General features: G+C 35.9%; 1 protein-coding gene across 3 annotated transcripts in view; it reads right to left on the reverse strand.

Annotated features, from left to right (window-relative positions):
* The window catches only part of LOC143226595 (N-acetylated-alpha-linked acidic dipeptidase 2-like), a 94052-nt gene that overhangs the window by 69560 nt on the left and 5936 nt on the right, over positions 1-18556 (reverse strand). The window contains exon 2 of one of the 3 annotated variants that reach the window (XM_076457785.1): positions 3157-3237. The exons of 1 other annotated variant lie outside the window; for it this stretch is intronic. The gene's annotated coding sequence lies outside the window, so the exon portion shown is untranslated. Of the gene's footprint in view, positions 1-3156; positions 3238-5874; positions 5984-18556 lie in introns of those variants that run through there. One more of the 3 variants, XM_076457787.1, reaches the window with a different exon arrangement.

Genomic DNA, 18556 nt, shown 5'->3' on the forward strand with positions numbered 1-18556 from the left:
TAGTTTAAGGCAGTGGCTCCCAAACTCTTTCAATCGGAGGCTTCCTTGATATGAATAAAAATGTTTGAGGCCTCCAACTTAAAACTTCAGCATGGTGGCTGAAAAATAGTGCCGTAGTAAAAGCAATAGCATTTCATTTCTCTCCTTTCGACATAGTGTATCATTTAATTAATTCAACATAATTTTTTATCATTTATCAGTTAATTATTTATGTAGAAATAAAATTAATTCAGCATCTTTATTTTCGACCCATTTTTGTGACCTCCCACCATAAAATGATTCATGGCCCCCAGAGGAGTCGCAGCACCCACTTTGGAGTGATAAACAATTAAAGAAAAATATCTTCCTTTCACGAGGCTGCTAAGATTATTCTTAAACATGTTATAACACAAACCATGATAACCCACATACATTATCTCGCATTTATTATAATTAAAACCCATCTACCATTTATTGGAGCAACTCAAAAGATGATCTAAATACATTTGTAAAACAGCAGCATTCTTCTTACAACCAGCAACACCCAAAAATATATAATATAACTATCAAATAACCCCCAGCGATATACTTGTCAGCTTATGGCGCTAAAATCCGGGTTTCGATACCCGTGGTGAGCCAGTTACCAAATCCAAAATGAAAGTCATCTTCCAGTTTAAGTGATTTATTGACCATCCCATTATCTATGTCATTGAAATATATCAAAAAGATCAAAGGTCCAAAGACTAAGCTCTGAGGTAACATTAAGCCAGTTTGACTGAACTCCGTTTATAACAATACCCTGCTTTCTTCCAATAAGCCACTCTTTTATCCAATTAGCTCACTTATCCCCTACATCTATAGAAGTAAATGTTTTTACGTTTCATTTTGTCAGTTTCTTTTAATCCAAATACGCCAAATCTACACTCTTGTTTTCATCTATGTAAAGAGTAAAGTAAGATTTTGCCTTAGTAAAACCATGTAAACCATCCAATAAAATTCTAAACTATGTTAAATGGTATGGCAAATAAGCATTTATTAAACTTTCCACACACATTTTTTTTTTTTTTGCAATAGATGTAAGATTAATTGATTTATAATTACTGGGAGAATTTTTATCACCATTCTTGCAAAAAGGAGTTACATTAACTAACTTCCAGTCTTCTCGTACCTGGTCACTATTCAAAGACCTACGAAGAGTAATATCAGGTGTCTTACATATCCAATTCTTAACCTATTTTAAAACCCTTAGGAAAATACAATGTGGTCCAGGCGACTTATCCTTCTTTAAACTTCCCAATTTTTTCTTAACCAGCTGAGAATTAATGTGATGATTTTGTTCAACCTTGTTTCCATCTACCAACTGTTCAAAATGAGGAATAAAGTTTAAAGATTCATTAGCAAAACTTAACAAAACAGCAGCATATTATAACCCAGTCATCTCATAACCATCAGATATTAGACTTCCTTTATCATCCATTTATGGTTCTACCGCCATCCTAACATTATTTTACCTATTGTACTTAAAGAAATCCTCATTGATAATTTTTACATTTTCAGGCTACCCTTTTGGACACATCCTTTTCGATGTCTTAATGTTCCACCATCTTTCTTGGTCTTTTATAGTCTTCTAAATCTTCTTTAATTCCAATCAATTTAGATTTATTACATTTATGAAGTTTTTCAATAAGTTTGTTCCTTACACCCTTTGTGAGCCGACCTGGTTTATCAACTTACAGCCACACTTTTCTTTCTAAAAGAAATATATTTATGTTGAATGTTTAAAAAATTTCTCTTTACTACTAGTAGCCGGATTTTAATACCCGTGGTGGGCATAGTACAGAAATCCGTTTGTGCTTGATGACAAACAACAATAACATTAGTGTTTCTTGATAACTCAGCTGCTCACTTCACAACAGGTAATTCTTGTCACATCTCTTCAAAATTTGCTTTTTTTGAAATTTGTAATCAAAATATAATTATTCTTTATCTTTTTATGCAATAAAACATTGAACCTAATAGAGCAATGATCACTTTCACCCAGACGTTCCCTAATATCTTCCCTCTCAATTATTTCTATATTTGATTTTAACAATAAACGTAAACTAGCATTGTTTCTAGTAGGGTTCTTGACTAATTAGTAAAGATAACCATCTTGAACAGTTTCTGAAAAACCTTTCTCCCTCATGGTTTGACTCTAGCATTTCCCAATCTATATGCCTGAAATTAAAATTGCCCATGATTCTTCATAAATAGTTAAAATCTTAACCTCACTGTAAAGTTTCTCACTAACTTTATCAGCATCATTTGGTGGTGTGTGACAAATTCCCACAAAAAGACTTTTCCTTTTTTATCCATTAATATAAATCAAAATGTATTCAGTCTATTATATTTCATATCGTTATGTTCAACAAGACATAACTCACATTTTACATATAAAGCCACTTCCCCCCCTCTGTTTATAACTCTATCCCTATTACATACCTTCCAACCCTATATTTCAAAAAAAAAAATTCTGCCATCAAAATCATCTACAGTTTAACTATGTTTCAGTTATTCTCATAATATCAAAATCCTCCATTCCTACTAGTGCTCTAAAGTCATCTATTTTATTTATTATAACATTAAGCAATAACAATTAAGCCTACTCTTATAACTAGTTCGATACTTATTTCCTGTATTACACTTTTCTCTGTCTCTTATTCTTTTTGCATTTAGTTCATTCTGACCTCATAGCTGTCAGTCCTAGTTAGCAACCTTCCTTACAGTTGAGTTATTAGCCTTACCAAACAAGCCAGACCCTATCCATTCCAAAAAGCTTCCTTCTCCCATTAAACTAACCCCACAAGTCTAACCAGCCAATCTGGTCATCCTTGCATATTAACGTATTCAGCTCTAGTGACCTAATTATAATTTCATCCCCAATTATCGGCAGTATCTCTAGCAATATTAAATTATGTCGCTGTTCTCTAAATGCCTTTAAGCGTATCAGTTAGCTCTTCTGGCCTACCTTTCCCTATATCATCAGCTCTCACATGAAAAACAAAAACTGAATCATTGCTAGATTTCTTCACAATATACTTCTTGCTTTGTCAGTTACTTCCTCAACCTGTACCCCTGGGTAGCATAATCTAATTATCCCACTGATTATCTTACCCACATGCCAGATCAAAGAATCACCTTTTACTGTAACCTTATTTAGTTTATTATCCACATCCTTCTCTGATCCTTTTGTTTTCTTTCCCTCCAGTAGTTCCTCATCTGCAAAAACCAAGGACTGAAATACGTTACTCAATAAAACATGTATGTTACTATTAAATTCACAACTTTTAGACCTAACAGTACTCTTTATAACTTCCTTAAAGTCGTTGTTAACTGATGCATTCTTTGCATGTGTAAAAGCTTAAGTCTCCTCTTGAAATCCTACTGTCAGTTCACACATTTTACACATCTATTACCTCTATTTTAATTAGGATAGCTTTCAATTTCTTCTCGAAACTGCAAATTCTACAAACAAATTGCATGTCTTCACTGCTAGCTTCCTTAAAATTGCCTACCAACCCAAATAAAACCGACTCATTTCCACATTACACCTAACAAACTGTGAACGCTTAATGCCAACACTAGTCTTGAGCATTGTATTTGTAGCCTGGGAATACATACTCAACACTAAATACCAGTAGCCTATTGACAACATTGTTAAACTTAACGTTTGAACATCAGATAAATCACAGCATTTTTTATCATTACTTTGTCTTTGCACAAAAGTAATTAATTTTGTCTTTAATTTTATAGAAGTGAGAAACGACTATTCTTGAGATGATTTTTATGTAAGAATACAACGTATTTAGCTTGCTATATAACCTGCCTGTAAGTTGAATTTAAACTTTGTTTTGTTTGTTTGTTTTTTTGGAATTTCGCACAAAGCTACTCGAGGGCTATTTATGCTAGCCGTCCCTAATTTAGTAGTGTAAGACTAGAGGGAAGGCAGCTAGTCATCGCCACCCACCGCCAACTCTTGGGCTACTCTTTTACCAACGAATAGTGGGATTGACCGTAACATTATACACCCCCTCGGCTGGGAGGGCGAGCATGTTTAGCGCGACGCGGGCGCGAACCCGCGACCCTCGGATTACGAGTCGCACGCCTTACGCGCTTGGCCATGCCAGGCCTAGAATTTAAACTAATAGATCTAAAGTTATATAAAAACGTTTATCCTTAAAACATTAATACATGAATAGACAAACAACTAGTCTTTAGGTTATACTTCTTTAATAAAATAATGTATTTAACCTATTTTGTGATTTACCGATAGTTTAAATTTAAATAGCAAGCCTAAAGCACCGTTACATGTCCTAAGCCTAATTTGACGTTGTAGTGCAGGTTATACCACAAAACTCTAACTTAGAGCCTTAAACTTACTATTTTTAATTACCAATCCACATAAATCTAGTTATTATTTTGTTGTTTAACCCTAATTACTACAAATATTAATATTAAACGATATCTAAAAACATGTAAGAGTATAGGTTTCTAAAGTTTTCTCTCCAGTAGCGATTTTGTTTAAATAGGACGTACTACTATAAGCGTTACATGTCTTTGATATATATATACAGACACACACGTATAAGATATATTAGTATGTCGTTACGTTTTTATGTATCGGAGATATTGGTGTAACATTACTGTGTCACAAAGATATTGTGTGTGTCATTTTATGTTACTATACCATTAAATAGTACTATATAACGGAACAGTAACATTATATAGTACTATTGTTACAGTCTTGCTTTGGAAAAATATAACAACAGTTATATAACAATAGCAAAAAAAAAATGATATTCTAAGACTACTACTGGATACAATATTGTGAGATCAACTGTGTAACGTTGCACACACAATGTAAAAGTATCTAACTTGTTTTGGGTTAACTAAAGCAATGTATTTAGAATAAAGTGCAGAGCTTTCTGAAACCTATTCTCATTTCGTTGTATTACTCCAAGAATCTTAAGCTGTGGTATAAGATATTGAGTAAAAGGATATGACGAAATACGAGACATTTTGTTCAAGTGAGCTTAGACTCACAGGGGTCAACTTCTAATATCGTCGTACCAAAAACACGACTAATACGTAACGTATCATCGGGTTCGCTTGTCTACGCACATATCACTTGAGCACAACGTAGATAATATACGTTTACCCTTCTTCAACCACGCCTATACTCAAATTGTATAGTCAAGGAAACGTGTTCAGGTGGCTGTATTAGCTGAAGAAGGATTTTTTTTTTTTATTTGTTTGCTTATTGCCAACTACGTGAGAGCTATCAGAACTACGCGTCTCCAATTTGAAACGAATAATACACAGGCAAAACAGATGGTCAAATGTACCCGTCGCTAATCCTTGGGCTATACTTGCCTGACAAGCAATAGGATCTGACTGTCACCCTTATAATGCATCGGTGCCCCCGTAGTCTGACACGCTAGTTACAGGGTCACGTTTGACTTTGCTAACATATACATATATATATACATAATACACACACACACACACAAATGAAGCAACGTATGAAAGGTTGTTTGGAGTTTCTCCAATAACATACATCATACGTAACATTAGATTCTGTTGTACAACGGTTACAAAAAAACAAGCAAACAGACGAACTCCGTCAGGATTCGCTGAAGGTTGAAAAACATTTGTATTCAGCTTGCGTTGGCTCAACCATCTGAATACGCATTTAAACACTCGAGAACACTCGACTGACAAAGGAAGGGTTTTACCTAACTTCCACTTCATGTTACGGACAACTGGCTCACATAGTAAATTCATAACGTAATTTATCTCTGCGGGCTTAGTCATTTGATTTATTTAGCATAGAACGAGAAAAAGGTACTCACTTACTGTAGTCAGAGTGTCTGGAATGTTTGACGGCAGCTCAGAATGTGAGCCGTGTAGTACGAAAGGTTCTTTTCACCACAGAAATGGACAAACTCATTCACGTGAACTGCCTCTACCGTCTTGAAGCAGCCAATCCAGGTGAATTAGCTGCAATTTGCTCGTGTAAAGGAAACTTAAGTGTATAACTAACGGGGTGTATAATTTTTGTTTAGTTGTATGTTTCATGTTTCTGACTGACGTAAATGAGAGCTTGATATTGACACACTAGTAACAATTCACTTCATAAAGGGGACGTTTACGTATTTCTAACGTGAAGAAAAAAAAACAGCGAATTGTTGTGATTCTTCTGGACATTAGTTTAATATCAAAATAACAAGTCACTGACTTGAGATGATTATTTGTGGGCAGAAACAACAACAAAAACAAGCCAATCGTTAGTCTGCACGAAATATTTTTGAATCTATAATTATTGAATTCTCTAAAAATCTCATGGGGGCGCTGCGCAACATAGCCTTGTATGGGCGTTTCTCTTCAGCGGAGGTCCGTATTTCAAAAATTAAATATGGAAAAACGCATACATATGATTTATTAAGTAACAAACTTATTTATTCAAATACATGGATACAGTTTATTAGGTTACAGACGTATATATGACTACTATTATATACGTTACTTATGCCCAGAAAGGTCTGTATGGATTTGACCCAAAAATATTTGCTACCATAACCGAATTCCGTTTAATTTCTCGGTATTTACAACGAAGTCGATTTATTTTTGAGAGAGAAGCGAGATGAATTGCTAACATTATCAAAATACAAGTGTGATAACTCTACAACAGGTTGGGTTACTACCTTTCTATTTCAGATCTCCATCACTTCCGGAATCGGACATGAGCCATGGCTTTGTAACGTTTTCGTGTCAACTGTCCCCAACAGTCATGACATTAAAAAGAATTCTATGGCAAGCTCCATATTCCATCTTAACACAACTCCCCAAAAGGCAAATATTCAAGAAACAAGGCCTGACTGAGAAGTAAACTGTACTTGTAAATAGTAATCCGCAGAGCGAGGGTTCGTGTTTGTTTGCTTTTGTATGCGATAAAAAATGGACTAAGGCTATCTCTCACCGACTGTAAGGTCAAGTACTAGACCAGAAAGGAGACGGTCAGTCGGAAGCACCTTATCGCCCGCAATTAATGCTAAGGAATTGACTGTTACTCTTTATAACGCGCCTATGGTACCTATTTGCAATTATTACAGTAACAATAACAACAACGACACGTGCTAAATACCTAAATAATCCAGAACGCATTAGATAAAGAATAAACGGCGAGTAAAACTATGTCAAATACACGCGTCGAATAGAAGGCTTGTGCATAGACACGTACGAAATATTATTTCTAGAACAAGATTACGAAATCTAAAGTAACTTTAACAGTTCCATCTAGGTAGAGCGACTTAGCTAGCATCGTAAGTGTACAGGGTGGCCCGTAAGTCCCTACCCATCCATATATCTTATGTATCTGTGTGCTGTCCCTCATTCTCGCTGCATAATATTATGCGACGCCATGTTCTATGAGACATTTTCCTAACATAGCAGGGGTTATTGTTCCAAATGCCGCGGTAACAGCTGCCTTCAACTCATCATTGGTATTATTGAATATAACATAATAACATATGGATGGGTAGGGACTTACGGGCCACCCTGTAGTGTGCAATATAAACACAAAAATGCATGGCTGTTTTTAATTTTCGTTGTTATAGAACACTTAAACACACTCTTGTGGTCAAATAACTTAATAGTGCTTCTCAATAATCTGTTTTAAATATATTTATTTTGTCTATTTCTATACCCTGTTATATTTGGTTATTTCCAAATATTATACAGTCCCCGTGTGGGACAGCAGCATATTTACGGACATGCAGCTCTGATATTCAGGATTGGGTTCTCCTCGGTGGAAACAGCAAATACCCGACATTTCTTTGCTCTAACAAACAAACAAATGTTTTATCTATCTACGCCACTGCACGGTTAGGTGTTCACCTTTTCCGTACAGTATTTTTAGCAGTGACAAAGCGGCTCATACGACGGTTCTGACTTTGTTTACTTTATTGTTGTTTATCAAATGCAAACGTTTTAGCTTATAGCTCTGCCATTTCTTAACAGATTTTACATTTAATTACAGTTTTGAACTCAGGGTCTCAAACCCTTTCAATTAATGTATTTGACCACGTTACAGAATATTTAAACTATTGTCCAAGTCAGAATATCACAGAATTCATAAAATTCTTGTGCTAGTCAAGGTGTCACAAAAGGCATAGAACCTTTGTTTTAGTCAAGATTTCACAGCATAGCTATAACTACTGTGCTAGGCAGAGTGAAACAGAATACCTAGAACTAATGTGTCAGCCAAGATGAAACAGAATACCTAGAACTATTGTGTCAGCCAGGATGAAACAGAATACCTAGTACTAATGTGTCAGCCAGGATGAAACAGAATACCTAGTACTAATGTGTCAGCCAAGATAAAACAGAATACCTAGAACTATTGTGTCAGCCCGATAAAACAGAATACCTAGAACTATAGTGTCAGCCAGAATGAAACAGAATGCCTAGAATTCCTGTGTCAGCCAGGATGAAACAGAATACCTGGAACTATTGTGTCAGCCAGGATGAAACAGAATACCTAGAACTATTGTGTCAGCCAGAATGAAACAGAATGCCTAGAATTCCTGTGTCAGCCAGGATGAAACAGAATACCTGGAACTATTGTGCCAGCCAGAATAAAACAGAATACCTAGAACTAATGTGTCATCCAGGATGAAACAGAATACCTAGAATTCCTGTGTCAGCCAGGATGAAACAGAATACCTAGAACTATAGTGTCAGCCAGAATGAAACAGAATGCCTAGAATTCCTGTGTCAGCCAGGATGAAACAGAATACCTAGAATTCCTGTGTCAACCAGGATGAAACAGAATACCTAGAACTATTGTGTCAGCCAGAATGAAACAGAATGCCTAGAATTCCTGTGTCAGCCAGGATGAAACAGAATACCTAGAACTATAGTGTCAGCCAGAATGAAACAGAATGCCTAGAATTCCTGTGTCAGCCAGGATGAAACAGAATACCTAGAATTCCTGTGTCAACCAGGATGAAACAGAATACCTAGAACTATTGTGTCAGCCAGAATGAAACAGAATGCCTAGAATTCCTGTGTCAGCCAGGATGAAACAGAATACCTAGAACTATTGTGCCAGCCAGAATAAAACAGAATGCCTAGAATTCCTGTGTCAGCCAGGATGAAACAGAATACCTAGAACTATTGTGTCAGCCAGAATGAAACAGAATGCTTAGAATTCCTGTATCAGCCAGGATGAAACAGAATGCCTAGAATTCCTGTGTCAACCAGGATGAAACAGAATACCTAGAATTCCTGTGTCAGCCAGGATGAAACAGAATACCAAGCAATATTGTGTCAGTCAAGATGTTACAGAAAACATAGGACTCTCATATTACTCAGGTTGTCACAGAATATTTATAACTCTTGTGCCATTCACGGTGTCACACAATACATATAACTAATGTGCTAGTTAGAATGTTACAAAGTCATATAACTAATGTGCAACTAATGTGCTAGTCAGGATATAAAAAGTACATATAACTAATGTGCCAGTCAGGATGTCACAGAATACCATAAAACTAATGTGTCAGTCAAGATGTTACAAAATAATATAACTAATGTGCTAGTCAGGATATTAAAAAGTACATATAACTAATGTGCCAGTCAGGATGTCACACAATACATAAAACTAATGTGCTAGTCAAGATGTTACAAAAATAATATGCAACTAATGTGCTAGTCAGGATGTTAAAAAGTACATATAACTAATGTGCCAGTCAGGATGTCACACAATACATAAAACTAATGTGTTAGTCAAGATGTTACAAAATAATATAACTAATGTGCTAGTCAGAATGATACAAAGTACATATAACTAATGTGCTTGTCAGGATGTTACAAAGTACATATAACTAATGTGCTAGTCAGGATGTTACACAATACATAAAACTAATGTGCTACTCAGGATGTTACAAAATAATATAACTAATGTGCTAGTCAGGATGTCACACAATACATATAACTTATGTGCTAGTCAGGATGTCACACAATACATATAACTAATGTGTTAATCATGATGTTACAAAATAATATAACTAATGTGCTTGTCAGAATGGTACACAATACATGTAACTAATATGTTAGTCAAGGTGGCACACAATACGTACAACTATTGTCATTGTCCAGAAGCTTATCTTGTCAGAATGGTGGCATCAGTGGAAGCCAACATGTTAACCAGTGCTGGCATCACAATACCAACAGAAACCAGTGCTGGCATCAGTGAATGCCAACAGAAACCAGTGCTAGTATAAGTGGAAGCCAACAGAAGCAAGTGCTGGCATCAGTGGAAGCCAACAGAAACCAGTGCTAGTATAAGTGGAAGCCAACAGAAACCAGTGCTGGCATCAGTGAAAGCCAACAGAAACCAGTGCTGGCATCAGTGGAAGCCAAAACTACATCAGGAAACATTTTCAAAGTAGAAAAGGTCATACTTTTACAGCTGCACATCTTCCATGTTAGAAAAACAACTTAAACATTCCTCTCTAATCTTATCTAATCTAACAAAGCTAAACAACAACAAGTTATATTTTTAACGTTTAGAAAGTGATTGTAAGGAACTTCCCTGGGCTTGGCATGGGCTTGTTTGAGGAGCTCGTCTCGTAATCAGGTCGCGATTTCGAATTCCCCCACCGCACGCGTTCGCTTTTCGAGCCTGGACAGAGTGAGGATTTCAAGTCCCACTCTTTGCTGACAAATAGTGTCCCAAGAACTGAAACTGGGTAATGTTCAATAGCTATGTTCCCTCAAGTGTATCACTTCAAATTAAGGACGGCTAGCGAAGATAGCTTCGAGTATATTTGCGCGAAATTCATTAAAAACAAACAAAATAAAAATTTTTTATTACAAGTGTAAAGTAGATCTTGTCTTTCACTCCGTGATAAGTGCTGATAAAGGGATTCTAACGGTACAGTGAGGCTGGTTTTATGTTAAAAATTAAATGTTTTGTTATTACATGTCACGCTTACCAATATAATAACAACTGGTGTACCTGTGTGTAAAAATGTCTTGAACAAGAATTTAAAACAAAAACATAAGAAATAAATGCAGTTCTATTTAGCTTTATTAATGAATTTCTTGGTAAACATCTTTACGACATGCATAATGTCATCGGTAACGCACACGTCACGTTCTGGAGTAATTACTTGTGAGGTGTAAACAGGACTTTCACGCTGCTATTCACACATTTGTTTTTATTTCTGTAGATTACCACAAAAAGTTAGAAATCTTTGTAAACCGTATAATGGATGATATGTGGATTTGTGTATGCTGTTTGCATTATTAAGTTTATCTACATAATAAATGTACAATTTTAAAAGTTAAAAAATAATGAACGTTTTTCCAAGTGACCCAATTATCATTGTTTGTTTGTCTTTTTGAATTTCGCACAAAGCTTCTCGAGGGATATCTGCGCTAGCCGTCCCTAATTTAGCAGTGTAAGACCAGCGGGAAGGCAGCTAGTCATCACCCCCCCCACTGCCAACTCTTGGGCTACTCTTTTACCAACGAATAGTCGGATTGACCGTCACATCATAACGCCTCCACGGATGAAATGGTAAGCACGTTTGGTGCGACGGGATTCGAACCCGCGACCCTCAGATTATGAGTCGAAAGTCTTAACCCACCTGGCCATGCCGGGCCTTCCAATCATCATACACGGTGACACGCAATTATAAGTGTACGTAAACAATATTAAAAACCAAGTAGCATGTTTTCTTTTACATACACCCTTGTGCAAATTAATTAAAACAAATGGTCATTTTACAATATTTTCAGCATGGCGGCCGGTGTAGTCTCGCTGGACCCGGTGATTTCTTTTAATAATCATTTTCTCACACAGACAGCGTAATTAGTTGTGTTTTGCAGTACGGTCGATCTATTTTTGGGATATATGACGAAATTTTGAGAAATATTACGTCACTCAAAATTGCGTTAGAACGGCAAGGAGATCAGTCAAAAAACAACTTCTTACCAACTCAATGAAGAAAAACGGTATCAATGGGGTCTGAAATACGAGAACTGGACGCAAGAACAATGGAGGAAGGTGTTATTCAGTGATGAGACTCATTTCTTCGTACAGGGTCAAATAAGTCTGCATGTTCGCAGATCTCCAGGTGAGAAACTTCGAAAATCTCACATCAATCAGTTCGTAAAACATCCCTTGAAGAAGACGTTTTGGGGCTTTTTAAGGTACTATGGCATCGGAGGCTTATATATCGTAGAAGGTATGATGCAAGGACCACAGTACATCTAAGTTTTGCAGAGAAGAGTCGTTCCAGAATTGAAAAAGAGATTTCCAGATGGATCTGGCATTTTTCAGCAAGATTTGGCTCCGTGCCACACATCGAAACTTGTGAAGAATTTTATGACTACAACGCGAATAAAGGTGCTGGACTGGCCTGGAAACTCTCCGGACTTAAAACCTATTGGAAATCTTTGGGCGATTTGTAAAGAAAGACTTCGGGGAAAAGACTGTATTACGAAAGATAAGCTAATTGAGGCCATAATTGAGGTGTGGTACCACGATCCAAAAATTAGTAAAGATTGCAGTCAACTCGTGGACTCGATGCCAAAGTGGATTAATGATCTTCTGAAAAATAAAGGCGGTTATATCATGTATTAATTTGTGAGTAATTTTTGGATTCTCAGAAATAAAACGCAAAAAAACTGAAAAAAAACGTAATTTCCCGTCTTGTTTCAATTAATGTGCACAAGGGTGTATGTGGAATTAAAAGAAACGTGTATTTCTGAGGTATTAACAACCCTTAATTCATAATGTGTAGTATTCCTGGGTGTGTGACGGAACACTGTAAGCCTTATACGAAATCTCACAAAAGTTATATCAGAATTGTATATCATATTTTATATTCAGCTTCCATCTAACGACAAATATTTAACAAAAAACAAATACATAAATAGTAGATAAAACATAATTTAGAACATAAAAAGAGAATAGAGTCGCTAATATGCTATTTTCAAAAACTCAGGCTGCCCCGGCATGGGCAGGTGGTTAAGGCGCTCAATTCATAACCTGAGGGTCGCGAGTTCGAAATCAAGTCACACCAAACACATTCGCCCTTTTAATCGCGGAGCGTTATAATGTTACGCTCAACCCCACTATTCGTTGGTAAAAAAGTAGCCCAAGTGTTGGTGGTGAGTGGTTATGACCAGCTGCCTTCCGTCTAATCTTACACACTTAAATTAAAAAACAAACACCTCAGGCTAACGTCTTCCACGTAGTATATAATCTAGAAGATCGCGGATAATTTCGTCTTTAACTGGAGGTGTCAATGAATTTTGTTTTAGAAATAACAGTATTAACTATAAATAAATAATAATTTAACTTCGATGTCACGAAGAGTGTTTGTGAAATAACGCATTATAGACTCACATACTTTTATTCACAGTTAAAATATTATATTTGTTTGAGTAACGTCTTTGTCTGAAGCGTAGTATACAAGTTATAGCCCAAGTTTACAAAAGCATAGTCTCTGTAACCTTTGATAAAGAATGAATTACACGTAATGAGATTATACTATAACACACGCGAAAACGTATTGAAACACTAATGTGGTTTTGTTCTGAAACAAACCAAATACCGCTATTCTCCCAGCGACTCAGCGGTAATATTATGAACTTAAAACACTAAAACCTGGCTTTCGACACTATGGTGGACACGACACAGACAGCCCACTGTGTAGCTTTGTGCTTAACTACAAATAAACAAATACTATTATAAGACGCTATAGCTAGAGGCTTCATCATGTAATCTAAGGGATTCTGTTGGCTAGAAGATGTTTTAATACATTGCCACTTGTAATGAAGTGATTAGTAAAACCAGTCAAAGTCAACGTACCTGGTAACCCCAAGAGCTGGAACCATTTTTTCATATTGACACTCCAGTTCAAAGTGTTTTGAAGCCATTTAACTTACAACAACAGCACTTTTAAAATAACTTTACGAACACACCACCAAGTCAGTCAGACCACCACAAATAGTCAGAATACAGAACTAAGTCTGAACAAAGATGCAAACTCAGCACAAGATGTAAATGTTTCTGATAAAACTAGTTTTATTGTATACATCTATGGGAATATTTTTACGCTTGTATTATCACATGACAGATTAGAACCGCACGGGCAGATAATGAACATCACGAATCGCTATCTGTTCTGACGTCATCAAAACCGATTTGGTTCGGCTAAAACTTGTTTATTTGTTCAGGAATTTAGCGTAAAACAACGTAAGCGCTAAATGCGCTAGCCGTCCCTCGTTTAGCAGGGATTGACAAGATAGAAAGCGGCTAATAAGCATCACCCACCGCCAACTCTTGGGCTACTCTTTTACCAGTAAATAGTGGGATAATAAAAGTCATGAGATAATAATGCCACCGCAGCAAAAGAATGAGTGAATTCAGCAACAGGTATTCGAACCTCTGACCGCCAGATTGCGAGTCTAACACCCTAACCACCAGGCTATGCCAGACAGGATAAACTTCCCCTATTTAGTACAGCTTTGTGGTTTGAACACTGTCTGTGAAGCTCGAGGATCGAATAAAAAACAAAATGTTTAAAAATACAATGACCTAACACTGTTACTTTATAATAAATATATTTTATCAGAATACAACTTTAGCATATAGTCATGTAGAAAAAAACTCACGCTTACAGATATAACTAAAAATAGCTTTGAGTTAAATATTTGTACAATTAGTTATTTCAAAATCTTAAATTAGGAAAAAACGATTGAAATACAAATAGGTACTGTAAATCGCAGTAATTCTGAGCCGGATTTAGGAACTTTAAAATGTATATAATATTTATATCTATCTATCTATATAAATAGATGATTATTTCTTTCCTCAATATGGGCTTTTTCGAATTCGATCTTTTGTATGTTGGATCACGAGACACAAGGCAGAACATTTATTTTTGTTTTATAAAACCAAAATAGGAAAATACACCTAAGTGAAAATTGGGTCAATGTTCCCCATGTTTGAGGTTACTTTGTACCACATCTTTATTTCCTATTTAATGTATAATAATTTACTAGGTGAAATATCAGTGCTGATAAAAAAAAAAAAAAAAAGAGTTAGCAAACTCGAGCGCTTTCAAATAGTCGACAGTTCTTCGACGGAAGTACAAAGAATAATGAACGATCCGAAAGCACTCTAATGTTGGGTTGTTGTTGTCTTTTTGTTTGTTTTAATTCGTCAGTAGGATATCATCAGTTTATTGTTTATGTGTTTGTAATTAAGCACAAAACTACACAATTGGCTATCTGTCTGTATCGAAACCTGGTTTCTAGCGTTGTGAGTCCGCAAACATACTGCTGTGCCGCTAGAGGGCGCGTCAGATGATTGATTCAAATAACGAGCATGTGGTTAAGATGTTCGACCTGTAATCTGAGAGTCGCAGGTTTGAACTCCGTCACACCAAACACACGGCCCTTTTAGCCGTGGGGGCGTTATAATGTGACGATCATTCCCACTATTCGTTGGTAAAAGAGTAGCCCAAGAGTTGGCGGTGGGTGGTGGTAATGGCTAGCTACCCTCTCTCTCGTCTTACACTGCTAAAGTAGGGACGGCTAGCGCATATAGCCCTCATGTAGCTTTGTCCGAAATTCAAAAGAAAGAAACATTATCAATATTCTATTAGTGTAACTTATAAGGACATGTTACATTTGATGATAATGAATAGCATAAATAGCATTAGAGAAATTTATTTGTTGAAACAAAGCACTACCACCCCACTTTCAGTGGTATAGCGGAAGGTATCCTATAGTACAATTGTCCCTAACTATTTTCGATCCGTGAATGACCATGAATTTGGACATTCCTGACAGCAACTTTTCTCTCTCTCTGTAACCTTCTACATCTATAAGCAGGGCGCCTCCATTGGTGACCTTGTATCTTAGCAACCTCTCGTGCCAATAATTAGTTGCTTTCGGTGTATTACTTCCCTATTTGATTAACTAGACCCTAGTACACATTACCTTATTTCTCTGTATGATTTTCCTATGTTGTTAACTAGACCCTACTACTGATTACCTTATCTCTTTGTATGATTTCCCTATGTTGTTAACTAGACCCTACTACTGATTACCTTATTTCTCTGTATGATTTCCCTATGTTATGAACTTGACACTGCTATTGATTATCATGATTAACTTTTTTCATTTTGTGAATTACAAAAATTCTATTGAATTTAAACTTGGCAAATGTGGTTCATTATATTGTTTATTTTTGTAAAGCCATATCTGCGTATAGTTGTCCATACATAATTTTGAGATAGACTGGAGAGAAAGTAACAAGTAACAGCGCCCCCTGACAGTTCTTGACCTATTCTTGTTTGACCGAATAACGAGAAGTGATGTTCTCTATTATAGTGCACAAAGAGAGGTTCACAGTCCAGATAGGCTATCAGTTTGAATACCTTTGGCCTACCATAAAGAGACACAAACTGCTTCGACCAGAAAACAAAACAGTTGATGTTGATTTACACGTTTTGGTATCACAAATGCACGCATCTTTTCTATCTTACACTTGTAATCATAGTTGATGCTTTATGATAAGTGCATACTGATCGCGTGCTCTGGCACGCGTGCGTTCAACGTACTAAAGTCTATCTGATGTTTCCTGACATTTGTCCGCCATTGGCAGAACGACGTGTTTGTGGACTTACAACATTAAAAACCGTGTTTTGATACCCAGTGTGGGGAAACCACAGACACCTCATTGTGTAGTTTTGTGCTTAACTTGAAACAAACAACAAAACGTAACATTTTTTGTCGTATGAACTTTAACTTATATACTCGTGTATACATTTAAGGTTTTATTTTAAACCATCACTCTTGGTAGCATAAAGTCAGAGAATGTTGATTCCGGTCTTCTATGAACTAACTTTGTTACAAGTGCTGCGTTTAACTGAAGATGGCGCCACTGGGTTTATGGGAAAAGTGTCGAATTGTAATTTGAGACTTTTTTCGTGATGTTTAAGTGATTATTTTTTGTTCTTTTCAATATGTTATTACATTACAAAAATTTCACATAAAGTAAACACGATTTTATAAAGAGTTTGAACGTTGGTTGGTTCAGTTCTTTTTCGAATTTTACTACTCGTTCAGCTTGTTTTTTTTTTAATTTCGCGCAAAATTATAGGAGGGCTATCTGTCCCTAATTTAACAGTGTAAGACTATAGGAAAGGCAGCTAGTCATCACCACCCACCACACCTTCTTGATCTACTATTTGATCAACGGATCGCACATTAAAACACCCCTACGGCTTAAAGGGCGACCATAGATCTTTGTGATATGGTCTTAAACTTTTGACCAGCTAGTATTTCGCCTAATTTCATAGTGTTCACATTTTCCCTATTAAATACTAAAAAGTTTTTTTTGTTTTTATTTTCCCTTTTCTCATTTTCATCTTTCGAAGCTCTACTCAAATAAGTGGTTGAGTCTAACAACGGAAAATGCATATTTTTGCTTATCAAGATTTTGGTCAGCACTGTATATACCTAACATCAATTGGTTATATTTGGCTGCTGTGTATAAAAATAGGTAGAGATAAATACGTATAGATATTTAAAATTATATATCACACCTAAATAACCATTAAAACATACGTGGGCATATCACATTTGTCATAGTTCTTTGAATAAAATTATCTTTATCAAATGTAAAATAAACAGTCTAATAGTAATAGTATTATTTAAAAAAAAAGAGTTTTATTCAGGAATTGTAATTCTATGTTGAATATCACCTCAATTTCACGTAGGCAAAAGGGCCAGGTCACAGACCTATAAAAGTCAGGTAAAGCCATTGTTAATTTTCAATTTATATCCAGAGGTAGGGCAGACAGCGAGCAACACCTATCGTCACAAGACGTTTTTTTTTTAAAAAAAAATTCTTTAAACTGAATAATTGAACTGACTGTCACTTTTATAACAAGACCACAACTGAAAAGGCGAACCATGCTCGGCGACGTCACCATATTTTGAATCCATTGCCTGGGTTATTATCCACAGGCCACGCCTCGATTTTTTTTAATGAACCATATTGTTATTAAATGGTAACCATTTAATTTATCTCTTTCCAAAAAAAAAAAAAAGGAGGTGCTTGAAAATATGTAACAAATATTTGTGTTCAAAATTAGGGCTAATAAGGTTTTGTCAGTTTTTCTGACTTTTTAGATTAATATTTGTTTCTTCTGTTGTTCTTCAACCATAATCAGTCTACGAAACTCCTTGAAATAAATCTTCAACATAAATCAGTGTTATTGTGTACAAAATACTCTCCCTCTTATCTCAGACCTCGTGCCTAACTAGTTTCAGATTACAAATGGATATAAAACCTCAATGACAAATTATTAATAAAAAGCCCTCAGTAACTATAATGGAATATTTTTCGTAATTTCTGTAAAATACATATGTTTGCTGTTAGCACTGATAGCACCTCCCGTTAGTATATCCATTTGCAAAGTCCTCTTAGTAGACGGTCTCTCCA

Source organism: Tachypleus tridentatus, chromosome 9 (assembly GCF_004210375.1).
Source record: "Tachypleus tridentatus isolate NWPU-2018 chromosome 9, ASM421037v1, whole genome shotgun sequence".
Classification (NCBI taxonomy): Eukaryota; Metazoa; Arthropoda; class Merostomata; order Xiphosura; family Limulidae; genus Tachypleus; species Tachypleus tridentatus.